Source organism: Aulonocara sp. 'chitande type north' Nkhata Bay, linkage group LG22, assembly GCF_057382095.1.
Source record: "Aulonocara sp. 'chitande type north' Nkhata Bay isolate Kocher_YH1m ecotype deep benthic linkage group LG22, A_spYH_male_GT1.1, whole genome shotgun sequence".
Classification (NCBI taxonomy): domain Eukaryota; kingdom Metazoa; phylum Chordata; class Actinopteri; order Cichliformes; family Cichlidae; genus Aulonocara; species Aulonocara sp. 'chitande type north' Nkhata Bay.
In genome coordinates this window covers 734,875-745,041 of record NC_141364.1, presented here as the reverse complement: position 1 = coordinate 745,041, position 10,167 = coordinate 734,875, and the positions used below count along the sequence as shown (strand labels likewise).

General features: G+C 46.6%; 1 pseudogene; it reads right to left on the bottom strand.

Annotated features, from left to right (window-relative positions):
* Positions 1 to 3,398: 3,398 nt before the first annotated feature.
* LOC147303102 (uncharacterized) lies at positions 3,399 to 4,496 on the bottom strand (annotated as a pseudogene).
* Positions 4,497 to 10,167: the final 5,671 nt, after the last annotated feature.

Here is a 10,167-nt window from a genome sequence, read left to right as displayed (position 1 = left end):
AGCGGCACAAGAAATGAGATTCATACAGTCAGTGAGCTGATCTCAGGCCGGCACAGCAGCTTTTCACTGATTAGATCCAAACTGAAGCAGGGAGCCTCAAACCAGCACAGTGTGCGGTGATTGGTTAATGAGCGTCCAGTGACGCAAAGCTGCAGGTCAGCTGTCCTCTGTCATGGAGCAGGACACAGGGTAACGTGACGATGACTGTAGAGCGAGGGGCGTCTGAGGAGCTGCTCGTGGAGCTTCTGTGCAGCGTTTGAACCTGGACTGAAACAGCGCTGAAGCGTTGGTCTTTGCCCGTCTTCCTCTCGTCCTGCAGCTCTTTCTGAGCGTCACGCTTCACTGCGAGCAGCTCTGAGGTGAAGTTAAATGGAGGCGATAACAGGACTTCGGCGTGCTTTTATGAATCAGAAACGGCTCAATAAAACAGTTTTATTCCCGCTCTGCGTGACCCGAGTCTGCCTCGTGCAGCCTGCAGCGCTGCTGTAATAAATCCAGCATTAAATCTCTTTTTACAGTCCCATTTGTCTTCCTGTAAATGCACCGCGAGGCTTTCGCTGACTCGACCAGAGTTAGGTGATTTAGCAGTTGACACCTATTAGCGGCGGCGGTGTGTGGGGAGGGCGAGCCCAGGAAGACCTGAACCTTTGACCTCTGGCTGTCAGTCTGTGCTCCGTCCCGCGGGACCAAACGCCACACATCCGCCCGGGCTATCCTGAGGCTACAGCTCGCCGTCCCTACGAGACACACTTAAAGTCCCGGGGACATTTCTGCTGCCAGCTCCAAATCCCCGCAGGGCTGAGAGACGCTGAGCGCTGTTCCCAGAAGCCTCTGAGGCAGAGATAATGGAAGGAGGCAGAGATCAGTGAGAGGTCAGAGGTTGGGAAAGAGAAAAGAAGGAAGATCGACCTTTGACCTTTGTAACCCCTCGCTATAATTAGATTAATCTGGCTCAGATGGCTGCTGCAGAGGTGAGTACGCACACCAATGTGTGCTGTAATGTCAACATCAGGGTTTACAAGGACCGATTCACTGCTGCCTCTGTTGGACATTTTCTTCAGTTCGCCGTTCAGCTGTTGTCTCCTGTGTCAGGTTTGTTAGCAGAGACCATTCTGGACGGTGCCGCGAGGACGTGCCTGAGCGCTTTGCCATCCATCCTCCCCGACCTCCTGCATCCAGCACAGCTGTTGGAGCTGGATGGGTTCGGAGGCTAATCTGCACTCTTTGGATGAAGACAGTTTGGGGTCACGTCGCTGTCCATGCCAGACAACCATGTGACAGCAGTTTTAGCTGCTTTTGGGTAATCCTCGTGACTCCAACTGTCATTTCAGCGAGTCTTCATTGGTCAGCTTGTCATCTCACCATCAGAGCCATATGGATGGTCTCTGCTGCCAGGTTCAGCCGGGTTAGGGTGCTATTAAAAGGACTTTAAAGGCTTTAAGATGTGGCTAAGCTGCCTGGAGCTGGGGACTTACCGGCACCTTGTTTGCTAAATATTTATCCCCTCATTTCATTCACACACATGCCCTCTCTGCCCTCTGTCGCCCTTTTTACTCCCCCCCTGTCTTTCTTTCCAGTTTATCCTCCATCTTCCTCCTCAGGTGTTCCTCCAGCTCTCTGTTGTTGTCTTGAAGGCTCTCTTCACATTTGAACCTCTGTGAATCCATCTGTCTGTTGCTTCTCTTCTCTTTAGTGTCAGAATCAAAAGTGCTGTATCATCAGATCCACCAGCCTCAGCTGCATCTGAGGCACTCAGTTAAAATGCAAGGTATTTTCCTGTAAATAATTGTCAGCTCCTCTCAGCTCATGAAAGCGTTTCCATTTGCTCGTCTAAACACTTTGTGAAGCTGCTTTTTATCTCTCAGACGAGGTGGTGTTCGTTTGACTGCAGTGTTCCACTTTGTTTGGATTTAACAAAAAGACGATGGGACGTTTTAGATTTTTTAGCGTCCTCTGATACTCAAATCATATAATCATGGGTACACGTGCTGCATCTAACAGTTAGTTTTATCCATTTCATTATGCTGAAAGTTAATAAGTCACATCGTCTGTAAAAAGCTGGAATAAAGGAAAAATTTAATCTATAAAGGTTTTGTTTACTGACCTTTTGGATGAGTAACAATCCTGACACATCAAGTGAGTAAAAACCAAACGTGGATAAGATAAACCACCCGTCTCAGAGGAAGGTTTGCATCTTGCTCGTTACGTGGAGAAACTGGGCTGAATATGTTCCTCCGACTGTGTTTACTGAGTCGCTAGGCTTCTCAGTGACCTGCCTCATGATTCATGTCATTATGCTAAAAACAGCCCATCAAATTAAACTGGACAAGAACTGAAGGTCTACAGAAGTTTGCACTGCTCAGGTACTTACCTAGTTTTAATTAGAACCATCGACAGGTCAGAGTAACTCATTTCTGATTGACGACAGTGACTTGTTGTTGTCAGTGAGCAAGCACTGCTGTTAGCCGCTGATATGTTTTTTAAAGTGGATGATTTAAAGTGGGCGGACTCAAACTTAGCAAATAAACCCCTGTGATGTGAGACTGTAATCAAACTGTTGATCAGAGAGAAAGTAGTTTAAAAGATTTAGGACGCTAGACTGCAATGTTAGCCAGCATGACGTTAGCTTGTAACATTGTGATGTTGTTTAGCCATCTCTCGTCAGCCATCCAGAGATGGAGGGTCGCAAGTCTGATCTCCTGACAATAAGTTATGTTCATGATGGGCTTCTTATGTTAGAGCCATTAGAGGTTTTTTCACCTTCTTCTATCTGAAATAACAGGATCGCTATTAAAGCGCAGCAGAAAGTAGGCGTGGGAAAACAAATAGCAGCCATGAGTTAATGAATGTGATTGCAGCTGCAGTCCAATATGGTGGACAGCTCTAGAGTGATCACATGCATAAGATAATAAAGAAAAATTGGCCATAAAATTAAAGTTAAATTGATTTACATTAAAAATAAATTATGAAGCAATGACAGGTTATAAAAAAACTATTAAGAATTAGAAAAACTCACAATTAGGATGAAAGTGCTTAGCTAAAGCATCACCAGTGAAACAATACAAAAGATAAGATGTCAAAGACCTTAAACTGAACTCGTACAAAAGTAAACTAATTTTGTGTTGTTCTGTTTTTGTTGTGTTGTGATTTTTGGTTTCAGAGCAGCATTTAAATGAGAGTTGGCTCATCACAGATGGAAGCTTCACTTTAACAACGGCTTTTTAAAGGCTTACCACAAAGATTTGAGTGTTTAAGCTCTGAGCCCGAGGGACGGACACAAGGATGGAGGGAATTAAGAACAGGAAGAGAAGTCAGCAACACAAACAATAAAACAATACAGGGCAAAAGAAAAGGAGCAAATGAAAGGGTAAAAAATGGAAGAAATGTGGAAAGACTGATCAGATGGGAGATATAGAGCAGATGGACCTGAGAGAAGAGAAATAAAATGAGGGAAAGACATAAAAACGGGATCAAAGACCAAACATGACATCGCTCAAGAGTGACCGAGGACTTAATGGATGCATGATGATGATGGATGGATGGATAGTGATGGATGGATGGTGATGGGTAATGGATAGATGGATGGATGATTAATGATGGATGGATGGATGGATGCATATTGATGGATGGATGGTGATGGGAAATGGATGGATGGACGGATGGATAGTGATGGATAACTGATGGATGGATGGATGGATGGATGGATGGATGGATGGATGGATGGATGGATGGATGGATGATGGATGGGAGGATAATGATGGATGATAGTGATGGATGGATGGATGATGGCTAATGATGGATGGATAGTGATGGATGGAGGGATGGATAATGATGGATAACTGATGGATGCATGGATGGATGAATGGATAGTGAAGGATGGATGCATGGATGGATGAATGGATAGTGAAGGATGGATGGATGGATGGATGGATGGATGGATGGATGGATGGATAATGATGGATTGATGGATGGATGGATGGATAATGATGGGTGGATGATGGCTAATGATGGATGGATTGTGATGGATGGATGGATGGATAATGATGGATAACTGATGGATGCATGGATGGATGAATAGATAGTGATGGATTGATGGATGGATGAATGGATGGATGGATGGATAATGATGGATGGATGATGAATGGATAGTGACGAATGGATGGATGGATGGATAATGATGGATGGATGATGAATGGATAGTGAAGAATCGATGGATGGATGGATAATGATGGATGGATGGATGGATGGATGGATGGATGGATAATGATGGATGGATGGATGGATGGATGGATAATGATGGATGGATGGATGGATGGATGGATAATGATGATGGATGCATGGATGGATGGATGGATGGATGGATGGATAGATAATTATGGATATATGGATGGATGGATAGATAATTATGGATGGATTGATGGATGGATGGATGGATGGATGGATGGATGGATGGATGGATGGATAATGATGGATAACTGATGGATGCATGGATGCATGGATGGATGGATGGATAATGATGGATGGATTGATGGATGGATGGATGGATGGATGGATGGATAATGATGGATAATTGATGGATGCATGGATGCATGGATGGATGGATGGATAATGATGGATGGATGGATGGATGGATGGATAATGATGGATGGATGGATGGATGGATGGATGGATAATGATGGATAACTGATGGATGGATGGATGGATAATGATGGATGGATGGATGGATGGATAATGATGGATTGATGGATGGATGGATGGATGGATGGATGGATGGATAATGATGGATAACTGATGGATGCATGGATGGATAATGATGGATGGATGGATGGATGGATGGATAATGATGGATGCATGGATGCATGGATGGATGGATGGATAATGATGGATGCATGGATGCATGGATGGATGGATGGATAATGATGGATGGATGGATGGATGGATAATGATGGATTGATGGATGGATGGATGGATGGATGGATGGATAATGATGGATTGATGGATGCATGGATGGATGGATGGATGGATGGATGGATGGATGGATAACTGATGGATGCATGGATGGATGGATGGATGGATGGATGGATAATGATGGATAACTGATGGATGCATGGATGCATGGATGGATGGATGGATAATGATGGATGGATTGATGGATGAGAAACTAGTATTTAAATGTTGCCAAGCTGATTTGTGTCCCTCCGTCGGCCTCAGCTGACTCACCTCCACCCATCTGTTCCTCCATCCACTGCTACAGCTCCAACAGTTAGTCAGACTCAGACCTCCGAGGAAGAGGCAGAATCCTCCTGGATCTGCTCTGTCTGCTGAATCACCTGCAGGCTGTCCTGCTGTCATGTGACTCTGTGTTCTGTGTGTCATGTATGTCAGAGCCGTGTTCACGCTGCATACCTGAGGATCAGTATGATGACAGCAAAGCTCACCTGGATGTGAAACCTGTTGATTGTTGGCTAACAGCTTGTCTCTCTTTAAAATACACTCAGTTATTCAGTATGACCCAAAATGAGCGGCTCCCTCATGAACACTTCAGGAAAGTGTTTACAGAGGTCAAAGGTCAGAGAGCTGTTTCTCACAGACGTTTGTCAGAGAGGAAGTCTTCCTGCCGCTGTCACCACCTGATGGCCTTCAGACAGAGCGCAGGTTTAGGGCACTCTGCACAGGGTTCATTTTCCTGGGAGCTGCCTGCATGATTTTTACAGTTAATGACTCACGATGCAGCCTCCGTCTGCTGCCTAAACAGACCCAGCCCCCTCAGGTGGTTCAGCGTTCTGCTTAGCAGACAAAAACCTCTGAAGTTCCTCTGTGGAGTGGACACCCTTCACAGGACTGAAGGACTCTCACCATCAGCACTTCTTAAAAACAGCAGCTCACAAAGGAAGGCACGACGTATGCATCACACAGCAGTCGGCCAGCATCTTCACCCTGGGCTGTTTTCATCTGCCGACGGGCGTTTGATCTGCGCCGTCAGCTCAGAGCGCTGTTTGGCGCCGAGTCACGTAGAGTCGCGGCTCGCTGCACATCACACGGCTCTGATGCATCGCCCTTGAGCCTGTAAATAAAAGAGCAACAGCTACTGTAGGGCCATCAAAGACAGTGTTGTGATGAGGCTGATTCTGAGATCATTAAAAAGCAGTTAGAGAGCAACAGTCCAGGCGAGCCGTGTGATTCGTCGCTTCACTTAATGACTGCAGACCCGAGCGTAACGAGCCCAGAGCTGCGTTTCCTAACAGCGTGGTGCGAGGCTGGAGGTGTGATCACATTTACATGCATTAATGATGCTATAGATTGGAATGAGCCAATATTAAACCTTTCATCACAGCAGAGACAGGGACAGAGCCTTAACGAGCTGCACCTCGTTTCTACGTGACAGGCAGAAAGAAAGCACGATTGGACCGGCTCTCGGGAACTGGATGAGTAATTCGGTTCACACAGAGTTACAGAAATAGAAGGTGTGAGCCGGCCTGATTACACATTTCTTAGAAAGCAGAACATGTCCTTCTCTCTGGCTTGACAAACTTTCATCTGTCCTTTAACCTCTCACCCCCCAACAAAAGTTTCTGGGGGGGGCAACAGCCAATCTGTTCATCCTTCTGCCACCAGCTGATATCGACCTGCTGGTGCTCCGGAGGTCATAGTTTGTTTCTGTGCCTGTGGCCAAAGCTTGTGATTGGTCAATCAAACGGAAACATTTAGGCAGGCTGTGCCTGTTCACGTTGCTGGAACACGCACACACATCGAGGGGACATTTACGAGGTCTTCGTACTGCTGGGGACATTTGGGAACATGCAGTCCAGGCTCAGCAGGCAGAGCAGCAGCACACCGAACCTCAGACAATCCCGGTGCTGTTTGCTTTCTCTGAATTGTCTCGTTTGAAACATGAAGTCTCATTTTCCCGCTCACACTGACCCCCCCTCACAGGGTCGTCCACACTAATGGCTATGAACACAATGAATTGAAATTGTGGGACCAGAGCTCCGAGATGATGTAGGATTTCTCTCCATCTGTGAGTGACTCTGTTTACACCCGAGTGTTATACTGTGTTTTTATTCTTGCTGATTATTGCCCTGCAGAGGCTGGTGAGAAACAGCATTTAGTTTCAGCCTGTGTGTTTCTGTAAATACCGCACGAAATGACAATAAATCTTCTTCAATCTTGATTTTTTGTGCACAAAGACAGAAACATGACCCTGAGTCCATGTTGCGTTTCATGATTATAATTAGCAGCGTGCAGGTTTGAGGCCTGCCCGTCTGTCCTTCCTCACAGACGCTGAGAAAAAGCATTCATAAAGAGTCATTGTTATGTGTCATCATCTGCAACTTCTGGCCTCCAAAAGCAAAGTGTCAGCACAACAACATTTATTACCACAGCCAAGCAGAAATGACACTCTGTATCTGCTGCACAGTCTGTGCAGTCTGTGACTTTTTAATGCCAGGAATAGATGAGCAGAAGTGTGAGGAATTAAACTGTGTGTTTACGCTCTAATGCGAGCTGTTTAATAGCTCCAGTATGAAGCACAGCGTTGGCTTATCTTCACTTTGGGAACCATCGTCGTGACTTTGCCTGTGGAGGCAGCGGGTTTCAGGGCTTCCTGTGCAGCAGTGGATATCTGCACCAATGACAGGCATGGCGCGACTTCCTGTAGACAATGTTTGCAATCTGACGAATGCAGAGAATTTATCATTAAACCAAACCTGCTCTAGCAAAAAGAGCCATCAGAGAGCTTCAGGTACCACAAACCCCGTCCTGCCTGCAGGTTCTACATTTGAAGACATCTGAGCGTTTGGACATGTCTGAGTGTTACCTGACAGGTGGACCTCACCCTGCCTGATCATGTTACAGTCAGTAACCCCGCCCTGCACTCTGCTCTGGTTCTGCCTGTTTGTTCCCAGTATTCCCAGTGCTCGTTATCGTCGTGTTGAGGATTTGTTCTGTTAACTTTGGACGGCTGGCCTTCGGTTTGTCTCTCTGACCTTAACGAGGGGCTGACCATGAAGTTTACAGAACAGTCGCCCCCTGCTGGACAGGTCGAAGCACTGATTTCACTTTTCAGAGGCACCTTTGCAAACATCACTCTCTGCTGCTCCTCCTTGTCAGGGTTGCTGTCACAGAGAGTATGAGAGGCGGGGACACCCCGGACAGCTCTCCAACCTGCTGCAGGGCTAACACGTAGGCTGTATCCCGATTCAGGGTCTGCAGCTTTAAAGGCCGCATTTCAAGGCCGATTACGTCACAGCGGCGCGCCGAAGGCTGTCCCAATTCAAAGGCTGCTTGAAATGCGGCCCTGAAATGCATCCTTTATTTCCCTGAATTTTAAGGCTGTGGCAGTGTAGACTTTGTGGCCCAACATATCCCAGAATGCATAGCGCGGCGGTGGGTGTGGATAATTTTGCCGAAAAAAAACGGCGGATGAGGGGCGGCCGAAGAGTAAACTTTAAGTACTGAATATTATATCACTTATTTATGTGCAAATGTTTAATAACGAAGAACATTAAAACATTCCTGTTGGCCACATGTCGGCAAAGTCATGTGACATTAGTGACGTTTGTACTAACTTGGTTTTAAAGCCTTTACTTTAAAATATACGCCGTTCAATAGCTGAGCTTCATCTCACAGAGAATGATCAAAGCTCATGTAGAAACAAACAAATGAACAAAAGATTTTCTCCTTCATCTCTGTCAAACACAGCTGTATGACACGTTTCCAGCTGTTAGTATCATGGTTGCTAGGTGACCCTGGGCAGCGCAACGGAGGCTAGACCGTCCCATTTCACAAGCCTCGCACTTCCGGCCTTAGCGGTCTTTGAGTACGCGGCCCTTGAGGATCGTTGAGGCTGCGTACTTTAAGGCTGCAGACCCTGAATTGGGACAGAGCCATAGAGACCGATTCACACCTGTGGGTTAACCTAACCCCACTGAATGCACGCCTTTGGACTGTGGGAGGAGCAGACGACCCACGCCAACACGGGGAGAGCATGCAAATTAAGGAGGCGAACTCTGAAGGAACAGTGCTAACCACTGCGCCACCTCTTTGCAAGCCGTATGTGGATATGTGTTTAATATGAAGTGTGCTGGTACTTTAATGTTCCGTCTTTAGTCAGAGCAATTACTCAGCATTAAAATGTAAAACCAGGCTGCTTCTCCACCCGTCTGTCTGCAGCCAGCTCTTTTATTAAAGAGGAGGAGAAGGACAGGAGCGCTGAGGGGTGCTGACCCTGTTTACATCCTCCTTAATTACACTCAGCGCTGTGAGAAGGTGGACATCACACATGTAAACACGCTCCAAATTAATTAGAGCCGGGGTCAGAGTGTGAATCGCTGCGTCCTTTCAAACGCTGCTAACAGCTTTAAGCTGCTTGCGCTCTTCAGCCAATTTGTCTTATTTTGAAGGGACTCTGGCCAGCGCTGATTAACAAACCTGCTTTTAACAAGCTGGATGTCGCAAATGAACCAAGCAGGTTCAGCCTGTGTTTCGTTTGTTTACAGTGTTCACATGAAGGTTAATAACATGAAATGTGCTCCGTCAGCGGAGACAGGAACTGATTAAAGGCAGTGCTCCCTCGTCAGGTCCCACTAATCTGACACTCGCTGTGAAGGGAGGACGTGAGGCACCTGCAGCTTTTCACAAATAGGAATTTAGTCTTATGGAGCCTCTGTGGAGAGCCTACATTTCCCAGCATGCCTCGTGACGACCTCACTCTGATAAACGGGCAGTGACAACTGTTCCAAAAAGTTTTCTGGTAGTTAATCAACAAAACGTGATCATTAGGAAGGATGAAGGTCTTTCAGATAATCCAGAACCTCCCATCAATGAGCAAAGGAACCAAAGATCAGTGCGACCAAGAAGTCAGCGAGTCTCAAAGTCGTCCTGTATGAAGGAGCACCTGTTCAGGTAACAGCTCACTGTGGAGGAACGAGCTAGTGACCGTGGTAAAAACAAGCTCGCCATATCAGCAAACAGCGGGAAGAAAAATGAATCCAGGAGCTGCCGAGACTGTCCATCAGGAGGCTCCAGCTGGAAGGCAGAGAGACCCAGCAGACCCTGAACCAGCAGACCCTGACCCAGCAGACCCTAAACCAGCAGAACCTGACCCAGCAGAACCTAAACCAGCAGACCCTGACCCAGCAGAACCTAAACCAGCAGACCCTGACCCAG